Consider the following 14,768-nt stretch of genomic DNA (forward strand, 5'->3'; position numbering starts at 1 on the left):
GCAGATCTGTGTTTCTGAGTAAAAATAAGTCAAATATCTGACAAAAGAGTGGAAAGGAGAAGATATAAAAACATTTTTTTATCATTGTTGTTCCAATAAGATGTTTTAGTTATCTAAAAATTCAGAGAAAGAATATCAAGATTTGATGCATAAAATATCTAATCTTAAAAGGTTTTTCTCTCTTTTTGGAAATATGAATTAACACTATACCATCGTTTAAAATTCTGAAAACATGAGTCATATTTTGAGATAGTCTTCAGGATTAATGACAAATTAACCAGAGAAAAGATCTCAAACAGGTATTGGATAGCTGTGACCTAAACCTTTTTTTATATTCCCCCCTGTAATTTTTTCCACTAATTAAAATGTCTTTAAATACACATTAACATGAATTCAACACACTGAAGTAAACAGATAAATGGAAGCGGAAGATGTCTTTCAGTCATCAATGCTCACATTCAGCAACACACAGGAGCTTTTTCAAGCTGGACACCGTTTCATTCACAACACCTGTCCCATCAACCAGGAATCAGAATCAGAAGCACTTTCATAATCCCAGGAAGAAATAACTTTCATTGCATTATTCCATCTGTAATAGAGTGACTATAGGACTAGCTTGATATAACACAGTTTCATACAATATATATAATTAGGGGGTCCCTGCTCCGTCTCGCCATCAGTTTGGGAGTCCTTGTCCTGGAAAACGTTGAAGACCCCTGTTTTAAAAGGTTTAAATAGGAAAGCAAGCTGAAAAAAACAGAAACAGCAGGTTTGAAGGAGGGAAGGTAGAGATGTCTGTGACGTCAATGCAAATATGGCTCTTTTTTTGTGCAGACATTCTCAGATTAGATCTCCATCTGTGAGAACATCAAGGAGGTTGAAAGACAGTATATATGGTTAACATTAGAATATCAACATGTCTGAAATATGTTTGCCGCTGTTTTCTGTTCTCACAAACAGACGCCAAAGCTCTTTCAGACATTTAACCCAAATCTGTGTCAGTACAGTTATTTAGCTCCATATAGTTTCAAAAAAGAAAATATCCTTAGACGGTCTTGTTCTTCAAGATCCAAACTCTGTAACCTTCAACTTTTAACTAAAACTCAAGACTTTACCAAGTTCAATAGAGGCTAAAAGGAATGACTCATTCATTTTACCAGTGTAATTTTCAAGCATTCTGAGTTATTTGCAAATGCTTTACAACGGTGGGTTTTGAGAGGTTATTATGGTAAACCCTTCTGGAGCGATGGGAAAGAAGGAGAAGACGATAAGAAACAGAGCAGAAAAAGTGTGGACTGCCTGAAGAACTGCGGTAAACTGGTAAAAGAAAAGTGAAATGGCGTCCTCAAAGATGACCCTGCACATTTTGAGTGTGTTTGGCTCAACCTGCTGCTGTGAAGCAGGATTCTCCACCATGAACAGGATCAAAAATAAATATGGATCCAGGCTCAAAATGGGCACCTTTATATGTGCTTGAGAATGGCTTTTTCTCCATTCAAACCCAGGTTTAAAGCCTTGCAGGGCAGCCTAAAGCCCACTACTCTCATTAAGCCAGAAAAAAGAAAAAAAACAAATGGTCAGTTCTGGAGTTTTATTAAATTGGTGAATCAGGAAATTGTCTATTTACCAAACTGAGTGATTGTTGTTCTCTACTAAAGCTTTAGATTTTAAAATCGAAACATTTTATTTCAGTGTTAAGTTCTGTTTAAATGATGATTATAAATGTATCCGGACCTTTACGGGTTGTTGATTTTCTTTATTCGCATGCCGCTAATTTTTAATTGGTTACCGCTGGTTTAAACACTAGTTGACAGTTTCAAGTGATAAAGTACTTTATTAATTCAATAAGTGTTAGCAAAACGTAATCTATTATATTGTTTATACAATTCTGACACTTTACAAAACATCAATGGCAGGTTACAGGAACAATCATCTAATTAGAATACATAAATTAAATGCACAAATGCTTGCCATATTCTTCAATATAATGCCACTTTCATTTAGTACAGTCTTGTTCAAAGGGTTTTTACCCTCCCATTGTCATCAAACAAAGGGATTCCTGCATCAGTTTGGTGTGCATAGGTAAAGAGACTAGTCTTTGTCTTAAAATACTACACAACTTATCAAGCAGGTGATAAGCTGTGGAAAAATGTATAAACTTTAAATCAACTAAAAAATATCAACATCATGTGTACTACCGTTGGATTTAAGACTGAGCAAACACTTTCTAAATAAATCTTCTTAGGGAGGTCAACAAAGTTTTATGGTTTCAAACCATGTTTAGTATCTTCTTTAAGTTTCACTTCAGTTGTGAGAACATGTTTCTTTTAATTGACACAAAGGCCATCTGGCCTTCACAGAAAAAGAACAGGCAGCAGGTAGGTTATCAGGCTATCAAGATGATTAATGTGATATAGATTAAATCACTAATTTCCTTACAAATTAGACCCTCCATTGGAAAGCTAAGGGGGGTCAATTGGAGTAGGCAAACACATTTTACTTTTCATATAAGAAAACATGATTTTATAATATTGGAATAATAAAAATATCATTAAAAGGCATACTTATAAATAGCCTGGAGTGAAAATACACACAAAACACCCAGAAGACAACTGTATAATGAAGAAACAGGAATCATAAAGATGTAAGAAATCAATGAGAGACATTTGCCTACTAAACCAAATGAAATGAATGAAAATTGATAATTCATTATATAAGACAACATAAAGCAAAAAAAAAAAACAAACAAACCTAAAACTTATTTCTGCTTAGCTTAAACATGCAACTTCTATACAGCAGAGTCAAAGAAAATGAACTACTGACTCTTTCTGCCTACTTACTGCACTTTCAGCAACTTTTGCTTTATATTTGTCTAAGCTATAAATCTACATTCTCAACAGCAAATACCTTTATTATCAAATTTTCTCTTGAGGACTGTTGAAAATAAAATCAACATAATAAATATTCTGACGTAAATTGGTAGAGAAACATCTGTGTTCACAAAAAGTGCAATGAATGTAAAAAAGGTGAGTAAATTTCAACATCCCTGTGTTAATTTTGTACTAATTAGATTACATCCTGGCAAAGGAGATCCATTTCTAAATGTCTCTATGGTTATGCTGCTATAGGCTTAGACTTCTGGAGGACATAGAGACCACTATTTCATCATTTTGCTTCATTCTATCTCCATCTCATTCTTCCCCTCTGCAGAATCTGTTAGTTCAGTCTCTAATGTTGTGCTCTCTCTGCCTTTTCTCATAGTACAGTAGCTTCTCCTCATCTGTTCCTGTTTAGCTGTGAAATTATCCTGGAGAGAAATATCAGCTGTGCTGCTGCCATCAACACCTTTGTTTATAGATGTTGGAGATCGGCCTGTTTTCCAGTGAAGTCCTGTTTCTCTGACTATGACTGGCTGGATGTGCTCTCTTTATCCTCTGGCATGTTGGCTCAGAATTCTTCTGCCTGGCTGTGTTTCCTGGATGGGGCCGCCTTTTACAGTTGCCTTTTGTATCTCTACTTCTGTCTCCTTGAACCCCAGTCAGCCTCGGCCGATGGCCACTCACACTGATCCTGGTTCTGCAGGAGGTTTCTCCCTGTTAAAAGGGAGTTTTTCCTCTCCACTGTCACTACAAGCATGCTTAGTATGACGGATTGCATTCGAGTCAATAAGTCAATGCAATCAACTTGTTTTCCTTAGATAGAAAACGTTGAATCAATTTGACTGCATGATCTGGTGAACTGTGAAATACCTTGAGATGATGTGTTGAGAATTGGCGCTATAGAAATAAAATAAATTGAAAGTGAATTTAATCGAATGCTTAATATTTGTGCATATATGACATTTAATCCACATTTCCTCCATTCTTCAAGCTTTTACTCGAGAAACACACCCTTTTTTCTATTGTAGTCCAAGGATTGGATGCAATAAATCTTGGCTTGTAACCAGGTTTTGCTCACTTACCAATATGTTTTGGGGTTATTATATGTTTGAATAACCTTTTCAACAGTGATTCCTTATTAGCGCTGAGCCCTATGACCTTTTAAAGTATTTTCCCATGTTTAAACTGATCCTAAACTAAGAACACATGACACCACAACATGGAAAACACCCAGTCTCATTTGGCTTGAGTCAGCATGCTTCACAGTGTACCGTGGCTGCTATTCAGCATTACAGTCATTCAATAAAACGACTGTAGTCCTTAGAGCTATCTTGCTTTCATGGGTCAATAAAGTGTTGCGCTGCTTTACTCAAGCGCTTTTTTTTTTTTTTTTTTCAAAAAATGGGAGTTGCCAATAGTTTGGATAACATGTCTTCTAATGTAGCTAGGTAGGTAGCTCAAGTGTTTTCTGACCACTTTGGGTCTATTTATTGACAGGAATGTGACATGTTAGGTGCTCAATAGTTGAGCTAAATTGCCTCTTTTTTGCCAGATATTCTTGATTTAATTCCCATTTGAAAGCTTTTATGCTACTCCCTCATTTTCTGCACTTTACATAAATTCTTTGAACTTTTTTAAAGGTTTTCGTTTTGCCCCTCTGAAGAGCCACAACAAAACAACTCTAATTCACAATTTCTCCACATAGCTCAGTATAAATTTGTATTAAAGCTAAAAAATAAACCAAAAAAATTTGCTCTTTTCAGCACTTATTGGAGTGAAATGTTGTGAATTACAGCTAGGATGAAGTTTGGCTTACATTAACAGCAAAAATAAAGGGTAAGCTGCAATTATGTGGATTTGTAAACCGATTGTTTAATTTATTTATTATATTTTGTCCGATAATGAGGGGTAAGATGCAGACCAAAAGCAGGGAAAAATGCAGAAGATGAAGGATCCTGCACAAAATGACACTGCAGCACAAGCAGTGCCTATATGAGATTTCACCGCCGTGGATATTAAAAAACAGCAGTTCTACACCAGCAGCAAATAAGTTCTCTCTGATTTCAGCTGTATTTGTAGAGTAAATTATTTCTCTTCCTCGTCTGTAAAAACTCGTCTTTTAAGTTCATTATTTCGCTATTTTCCATAAGCAAAGCCCGTCTGATACAATCTTTTAATTAAGATTTCACAAGTTACTTCCTCCAGCTGGAAAAACTGTTCTTTTACTGTTGCAGCCCCGTTCCCAAGGACAAATTCTAACATCTTTTTGTGGCGTTGAAGATCACTAATCTTGCAGTTTTTATCTGTAGAGACATTTCTTTTTAATTTACAACATGCAGCTGGATTCTCCTGTAGCACAAATACAGCATGCACGGTTTCTGTAACCACTTAACGGAAGATAATGTTTCCATGGATAACATCTTTTGTTTTTTAGATGCACCCCTTGAATTTTGTCACATAGCAACAAACATCGTTTTGTTCATCTTCATTATTCCTATTTGTATAACGCTCAATGTAATGGAATGGAACGGAGTTCTGCCCAAACTTTGCAAACGGTTTTAGGTCTGGCTTAAATTTAGGTTTATGTGATGTTAGTTTGGAACTAGTCCAAAAGGAATGCAAATATGTGAAAGAAGAGGAATAGAGAGATGCAGATTGCACAATAGGGCTCAATAATTGGCTCTATTCCTTAAACATCACATTTGCAGTTTCATATATCTTATCTTAACAAACCTCATGAGGCGTCAAAGAACACCTGGATTCTTAAGTTAATTTGATCACAAACTATTGGACTCTGTTATTTAGGCAACATCTGAAGCTGATTAGCTGTAACGAATTTTATTTAGAGGTATTAGAGTAAAGGGACTGTGGACAAAATCATGCGTAGTATTCAGTTTTTAGGGTTTTATTTGTAAGATATGGTGAAAACCATAGATACTTCTCCATTTAATTGACAATAATGCAACACAAATTATTGGTTCAAGAAAGTTTTACAATCAATTTATCCACCAAAACAAAACAAAACAAAAGACTTCCTGAAAGACATATTCCTTTCTTTCACATCACAATCACACTGGAAATTTATTTCTGAAGTCATAACTTTATGGTACATATAAAATCTGTCTAAATGTGGCTTTATGAGAGAAAATAACACCAAGCACAACTTATTACATTTGCAAAACACAGCCTCTGTTTCAAAAAAGATTTATTCTTATATGCAAATAGGGAAGTGCATTTTAGTATGAGAAAATAGAGACTCTGATGGGAAGTAGTGGTGCTATTTTCTCTCTGTAATCCACCATTTACAGTACCTCACCTGAATCCTTTGAAAATTATTTTTTTAATGGAAATAATTTATAGTTTGGAAGAATTTTACACCAATTAATTTGGAAAAGATACATGATGCTATGCAGTAAAAGCTGAGCTGATTCAAAAAAAAAAAAAAAAAAGAATTAAGAGCTTTCTTCGCTCAGACATTTTTCTTGGGGCTATTTAAAATTTAATTGCAGTAATCCATCGACCACTTATGCGTTAGTGACCAATGTATAAAATTCATGCCAAGCCTCAGGGCAAGCTTAACTGCGGTGATGCAATAGTTGCAAGATGTACATAAACGATATTGGTATAATAGCCTGAGCAGAGATCAGAGTAACGATGTGCAGGCAGGCCTAAGACAATCTTTTGAACATTAAATGTAGCATAGCTAGTGTGCATGATTCATCACACCTGCCGACAAAATGCCTGGCAGAGAGAGAGAAAAAAAAAAGAAAACACAGAGCTTAAAACTTGCATAAATAATGAAAAGAGCTCTCGGATCGTTACAAAGCAACAAAAGAATCCATGGATCCATAAAGAGAGAGGATGCTGGTTTATACAAGGAAGTGTGACATTATTTTCAGAGAAGCAACCCAAATCTGCTTGTCTCTGAGTAACCTACTGAGCCTTGTCTGATTCAGTGCATGTCATTATTCAGTTTTAACAGAGAGCCTGTTAAATATGCAGCTGCCTTGAGCACCTAAATGCTGCACACCGAGCTCTTATCAAATAATATTCCTACAGCTTTTAGAAATAAAGTATGACTAATACAGCTGACTGGTTGCTGTTAATCTATGCAGTGTTGCTTAGCTGAGCAATCGGCACCTGTCACATTCTCTGACCTTCCTCCTTAGTCTGTTTTACTGGACTCTACCACAAAATAACTGCGAAAAGAGGCCAATACAGCAGCAAATGTAGAATCTGAATAAAATGTTCATGTTTAATAATTCAGTGCATCTGTGTGTTTTCTAGGCAGGACTGCATACCAAATAACTGACAAATGAGTAATTCTGACTACGGTGGAGTTGAAATTGATCCTGTGGTTTAAAACGTCAAAATAAAGCATTTAGAAGATGCAGGTTTTCTGACTAAAGAGGATAAACGTATCATACAAAAGCTGCAAAGGATCGTATAGAGGAGCAAGACTAATATAAACCATCACACATTTTGTAGAAAAACCAGAGCTGAGATCCAGATCCAGAAAGGGTTTTCCCTCATTCTGTTCATTTAAGCAGGTGATTAGTCTGCATTATGGAGCTGAAAATGGAAATGGTTGGAACTGTTCTCTTTACAGGCCTTTTACTTTCTGGACCTGGATTATCCTTATCTGAAAAAGAAACACACTCTTAATCAAATTAAATGTGCTAATTATATTTGAATAATTCAAATTGCTGCATCTAGTAGCTAAAATAGTAAAAACTAAAAGATAGGATGCAACATAAATAGGCTAAATATGTTCTTCACAAAAATTTAAAAACTTTCTCAGAATCAACTTTTGGCACTTAGAACTAATTTTGTTTCAGCATAAATTTTCTTTTAAGATGGTGACTTATGAAACAGATTTGAAGGCTTTATACTATTATATTGCTTGGCATAGTATGGCAGTAGTCTTCTGAATTGAAATCCAAGAATGATTAATCTCTCACAATTCCTGTTGTCATGGCTACATTCATCTGGTATAAGATAATACCTGGCAATTTATTGAAAAAAAAATGTATTGAACTTTCTCTCCCTTTTACAAATACAAGGACCACCAACTTACAAGGCTAAAATAAGAACCGGGAACCACTAATAAAACATACACAATGGTTTAAGTGGTACATGCAGTAATGACATATTTAATTCCAGAAAATCCCTGAAAACATAATTCAACTCGACATTGCACCAATGCATTGGGTTTGCTGGCACCCTACGAGACATGCTTTACTTTCAACCTTTATTTCGGGATTTATTTTTTTTCAACTAGAGACACAGCTAATAAACAGCTAGTGATCAGAATCAACAGATTTCCAGCTTGCCTGGCCATTACCAGTGGAAGCAGATTAATGGAACGGACAAGGAAGGTATTTACACTCCTATTTGTCTCAAAATACTTAGAATTCAAGTTAAAAAAGTTTAGCACAGGGTGAAATATATTTCTTATTTTTAATTAAGATTGTAGCAAAACAGTACAATATCAAATGATGACCTGCAGCACTTTCTTCAGCAAATCCATATTTCCCTTAACAAATCTAACCTATTAGATGCTTTAATCTTACTTCAAATATTACAGTATTTCAGAGCTCAATCTGCAGCACCTTTTGCCTCTAAATATTTGATCTCTTTACACCTTTTTAATTTGTTTAAAGCTGTGTTCATAATTAATAAAAATATTTAATTTAAGATCATAAATAATTTAGATTAATTAATTTAAGATATTGCCTAGAAACCAGAACAGCACTATGTGAGATTTATAACAGGATAACGATTTTATAAAGGTGTTTTAATGTATCTTTGTTAATAAAGAATTTAATTTGGGTAAAACTCATTTAGAAAAGAAATATTCTCTTGGTTCCTCTAAGAGTATTGTAAAAACCTGAGTGTTTGTGCACCCCCCCTTTCTCCCAACTTGCCTGTGATTGCAGCAAATATTCTCGCTTGATGTGAAAGGACATGGTGATCTGTGCTATGGCATTTCTGATGATGTGTTTGTTTTGGAACTTTGATCTGAAAAGGGCCACGGTTTAATTACTGAACATCAAATTCAAATGCCAGCCACAGAAAGAGCAGAGTTATTGTTTACATGCAGCTGATATCAAATTTGACATTGAGGGAAAATTATCTAAACCCCCAGGAGAGCGAAAATAACCCAATTAATCTCACTTTTTTTGTGACTGATGCTCAACATAATTTGTCTGCTATTTCTCTTGACTATTAGAGTTTTCATTATCACCATAAGATGATGCTAATAAACATCATGTTAAAGAATGTTTGGATCCAGTTGGTTCAGCCCCTGATTTAACTGACTAAGTGCTCCTTTATGGAAGGCAGTCGACTATTACGCCCTCAACACACAGACCCAACTCCAACACAATCCACTTTTTCTTGAAATAAAGAAACAGTCCCCCAAATTGTCAACAATCACTTATTTGCCCTGGATACCCATTTGTTTCTTTCATCAACTGAATGGACCGCCTAAACTGGCCAGAAGTTAATAAAACCTGTCTGTTTGCTTTTAAGTCTATTTCAACCTCCCCCTCAGCTTGCTGCCAGTGATCTGTTTAATTTCCTGCTTGTTGCCATTTGTACACATTGGCCCCCTATTGTTGAGCGCGGAAGCCGCCCTCCCAGCTTCGCAGCGCTGCCATTCCTGCCGTCCCTTCCTCCCCTTGCTTCCTCTTCTTCCTTCCTCTCAATACTTTTGCCAGTGGCAACTGCAAACCTCCGGAGGCAGGCAGTGCCAAGCGTTCCAGCTGTTTAAACAGGTCAGTGGTTGGTGCCAGGTGCTAGGAAGAGTAGCTCTGCCATTGTTGTGCCCTATATCGCTGCTTTGTGCAAACCGTAAGGAATCATTCGTCTCTGCAGAGCAAGAAGCTGACATTAAAGTGCATTGGCACTCGGCAAAAATAGCCAAAGTTTTCATGAATTAAATCGCCTTTATTTATTTTATTTCATTAAAGATTTTTTTAAATATTCCAGGATATTTTTCAGATCTTACATAAAAAAGTTAACAATGAAACAAACTTATTTAAGTTTCCTACACTAACCAACATGCTGTGACCTATAATAAACTCTATCGCACTCCAGCAGGTTTAGTTGGATTTTAACACCAGCGAAGAAGTGGTTTAAAGAAACCTGTGGAATTTTTTTGTTCACTCCATATTTTTAGATTGCCTTCCAGCAGGAATGCATAGACAAAGTACACAGAATGCATGATACCCGAAAGAAGCATGCAGCAGCCTCTCAGACCAATTAGTCTAGAGCTGTACAGCATATATTTTGCACAAACAAAAAACAAACCATGTTTTGTTCATAATGAGAAAATCCTTCCTTGTTTTTGTGTCATAGTGTCTTGTTAGGAAAGCTAGAATATTTAATAGATCATGTTTCTGTTGTATTATCTTGTTGGCTCAAATCATGTTTTTTTTAATGACACAATGTATTGCAGTTTAGCCATAAAACACCCTAATTGAGATAAATTAAAGTCTTGTTTTCTTGAGGACCTTGAACTAAATGGTAGAAACACTACTTAATGATCAGATCCCCTCAATCTCATAAAAAAAACACATACAACTTAATCTACAGCACAAATGTTTACAAATTAAACTAAAATGACATTTTTCCCTATTATTTTCTTTCCATGGTTTAAACATAGGACTGGTCTCCCTGCCTGTCAGTGTCATTTTTATTGAGCGGGGGAGGAAATACAAATCTAAACCTTAATCTTAGTGGACTATTGTTTCTCTAATGTTCATCTAAAGGACCTTTTTTCAAGAAACTGGAAATGGACACATAAGGCACATAAATTCCGAATAACCTAATGCCTAATACAGATAATAAATATTGCTTTCATCAATAAAAGAAAGGAGGAATTGAACTAATCCGTTACTGTGCAAGCAATTTTTCATCTTAGTCCTCTGCTCATAGATTGTGTACCATGAAAAAAAAAAGCTCCTTCTGCTTGAGCTCCAGGGAGCTAAATCTTAATGCATCTATGGATGAATAATTGTTTTGTGTCAAAAGGGCAGCAGCATAAGACCCAGACAGAGCATGCTACAAATCCAAAGGTGTAAATCAATTCATGAAAGCTGTCTCCTCGGAACAGAACAGCCTCCTGGCTCTAATGCTGATTACATTACAGCCAAAACCAACTTTAAACTTTACTGTTTTAACCTTGTTACATAATGCTACTGATTACTATAAAGGGTAGAGCGGATTACATTACATTATATTAGTTTCTGCAGCCTAACCAAGACCCTTACCCTAAACCTAACTGTAACGGGCTCCGACCAAAACTCTATCCACGCTCTAAACCTAAAGGTGTTCCTTGGCCATTGGGCCCTACAAGGGGATATTGCTGTCTTAGGAAACTAAATCATCACAATATGCTATTTTTGTTTTATTCTTTTCCAAAAATGTGCTGCACAATGTATCAAATACAAGAGCACAGAGTCCCAATTAAGATATAGCAAATCAGGTATCCAAATCGAGATCTATCCTGTTGGAAACAAAGGGCAATCGCAGGTAAATATGGACAACGCTGCATGGTATGCATGATCCATCATGGTAGAGCCAAAATAAAGGAAATCCAAGTTGATCATGGATGGTTGGGAAAATGAGAAACAAAGTACTGAGGAAAGCACCAGAATGGACAATATGTGGAAAAAAACTGCAGAGTTTTTTATAGTATGTCAAATAAAAAAATAAAAATCTCATCTGTTTTGCAAAATACAAGTAGAGCCACATTTGACCGTTCCTCTCCACATGGTTTTTTTAGATGTTAAATGGGGCTAGACCCTAGGGGGTCCACGGAGGTACTGCATGGGGGTCGCGAAAGTTTTGGTTGATTACTTTTTTTTTTGTTGTTTTATATTCCCCCTGCAATTTTTTCCAATAATCAAACTTTCTTTAAATACATATTAACATGAATTCAACACACTATAGTAAACAGATAAATGGAGGCAAAAGATGTCTTTCAGCCGTCAATGCCCGACACGCAGGAGCTTTTTCAAGCTGGGCACCATTCCTTTCACAACACCTGTCCCATCAATCAGGAATCAGAATCAGATGTACTTTAATCCCAGGGCGAAATTACTTTCGTTACATGACTCCATCTGTAATAGAGTGACTATAGGACCAGTTTGATATAACACTATTTCATAATATATAATTAAGGGGTCCCCGCTCAATCTTGCCATCAGTTTGGGGGTCTTTGGCCTGGAAAACGTCAGAGACCCCTGGGCTAAATAATCTCCGACGGTCATATCTGATCGACTCATCCCGTCGCATTGCTACTGATGGTAGGAACTGTCAGGGAACAGTTTGATTTTATGTATAGAGTTAATACAGTCATCTGTTTAGTACAATCAAACAGCTTAAGTTTAATTTTATCGAAGGAGGGCCTTTTCCCTGGCCACAAAAAATCCTCAGTTAACCTTTTTTTAATACTATACAATTCATTTGTTTTCACTGCGTGGCTTTAAATTTACACCATGGACCTTTACCGATACAGACCCACAGCATCATATAGCCACCACCATATCTGGGTGTGAGGGACTAAAAATAAAACAACCTCAGGGGGAGTTTAACCCAATTCTAGTGTCACCTAATTAAAGCAAACCGTTTCAGTTAAAACCTCACTGAAGTTTAGCAAACAAATTTTCAATTTATGATCAAAGGACAAAAAATGTTTTGTTTATCCATTTTTTCCCCCCCTGGCATTCCTCTCAAACAACCCCTTGGCATGGAGATGGTGTCTAATGGTTGCTATGGAGATGCCACTCTATACTGCAGTTCTCTAAGAGTGAGCTTATGAGACCACTTATCTGCTCACCATCCTCCTCACTCTGCCTGCTGGAAAAATAAACTCTGGTCATCTTCCTGCTTTGCATTGAACACTTCCAGTTGTTTCAATTTTAAATTGACTTTTGTAGAAATATAAGTTGTTTTTAACCTGCAGTATTCAATTATGTTTCTAGATGAAAACAATGCTTTTTTTCACATTAAGAGGATATTTAATAATGTTCATGGCCAGCATGTACCAGTGTAATAATTTAAAAGCAAGTTCATCATACATCTAGATGATAAAAGGCCAAACCCAAGGAGACAGCTGAATCAACACACATTTAAAGACCACCAAAGGGGGCACTTAGCGCAGATGACAAGTCAGCCCCTGATGGCAATCCCAGAGACGGTTCACTGAAATTACAATTCTAATTTAGACCTGCTCAATTTGGGTCAAACAGAGCTGAGAAATATTAAATCCAGCTCTAAAAACGACCAACTGCTGCACATGCTGGATATGAATTAAGCATGATCTATGCAAGTCTGCTAATTGATTACAAGGGCACAGATGTCAGAATCAGCTGAACTATTGACCACCTCTCCTCCCATCCATGAATTTGAACCACTCCTTTACAGATGATCCAAAGTGCACTTAATTTATAGACTTCTCCAGAAGATCAAGCAGTGTGAGAGTAAGGCCATGGCCCTGCTGACCTATGTGATGAGGCTCACTGCTGTGAACAGTGGACAGCGACACGTGGAGCAGCAATCACTACATCGGGACTAGAGTGTGTGTGTTTGCAATTTGCTCCAACTTCTGACAGTGCATTCTTCTTCTTAAGTTAATCATGACTAGTTAAATTCTTATGAAACTAAATCTACTTTCACCCCCACCATCAATATGCTGCCTGCTGATTTTATCCGGCCCACACATACGTGATAATGATAAGTCATGGTAGGTGGCGATGGAAGTTTCAGTCTGGCTGCAGGATTTTAATTGGCTACTTTAGCTGTCAGAGAAAGCGGGAACCTTGATTGAGCCTTTGATTTGACCAGAGTGGCACATTGAGAGCCTTAATTAGCCTGTGGACCAAACACCAGGAAAACACATTAGTCGAAGTGCTCAAGCATGAGCCCTCAGAATTTATTACAAGGGTTCAGATATCTGAAATATCAAACTCCAAATGTCATTAAACTTTAAAATAAATCAGAAGGTAAAGATGCTTAGAGACTCTTTGGTATTTCATTTGGTTTTTAAATCTACTAGCCAGGGTTATGAAAAATATGCAAACTTCAATATAGGTCAGTTATTTAAATCTTCTTATTTTATTATTTGTAATGAGCTCTTATCTAATTTGGATAACTATCTTCCCAGCAACAAACTTGCACCCCAGCTCCAACAGAAACGACTCCTAAGAGACTTCAGATTAGACTTCAGATTATTCTTTGTCATAGTGTTAACAAACTAACTGATGGAGTGGGATCACTAAAGAGAATTATACAAATAGTTAAGTATCGTCTGCATAAAGCAGACACCATACAAATAGGTGCCTACATTTACAGTTTGAGTGATTCGTAAATTATTTCTGAAGGAAACCATCTAAAAATGGGTGTTTTGTACTCTTAATAACTAATTTTCAAGTGGCAGTGGTACATTTCTTAACTCCTTTAATTTTAATAAACTTAGTTAAACTAGCATTTTGAAAATCTGTTTCCTTGTCAATACACAAATACCCATTTTATCGTATTTATAAGATGAATCAACTGTACTTCATTAGGAAAGGCAGCAAACAGATGGTCTAAATAATTCATAAGTTCATCTTGAGATGCAAAAGTTCAGATAAGCACCAGAACTTGAATTATTGAAAGAATTATTTGTTTTTATATAAGAGCAATATTATCAAGAACAGTCGTGCAGATATCCTGACCAGCTATGGCGCAAAAAGGCACAAAGAGGAACCAGACCATTCCCCTCTGCCACTGCTCTTATGTTGCAGCCATTACCTGTGTGAGGCCAATAAACAACAGATTTCATCTCGGCTGAAAATTTCCTTCCTCTCTGCTTGACAGGTTACTACTGGGATAAATGGG

General features: G+C 36.3%; 1 protein-coding gene across 2 annotated transcripts in view; it reads right to left on the reverse strand.

Annotated features, from left to right (window-relative positions):
• LOC119783697 (interleukin-1 receptor accessory protein-like 1) overlaps positions 1-14,768 on the reverse strand; it is a 399,178-nt gene that overhangs the window by 177,609 nt on the left and 206,801 nt on the right. The window lies entirely within an intron of this gene.

Source organism: Cyprinodon tularosa, unplaced genomic scaffold (assembly GCF_016077235.1).
Source record: "Cyprinodon tularosa strain WSP-4 unplaced genomic scaffold, ASM1607723v1 ctg1, whole genome shotgun sequence".
NCBI lineage: Eukaryota > Metazoa > Chordata > Actinopteri > Cyprinodontiformes > Cyprinodontidae > Cyprinodon > Cyprinodon tularosa.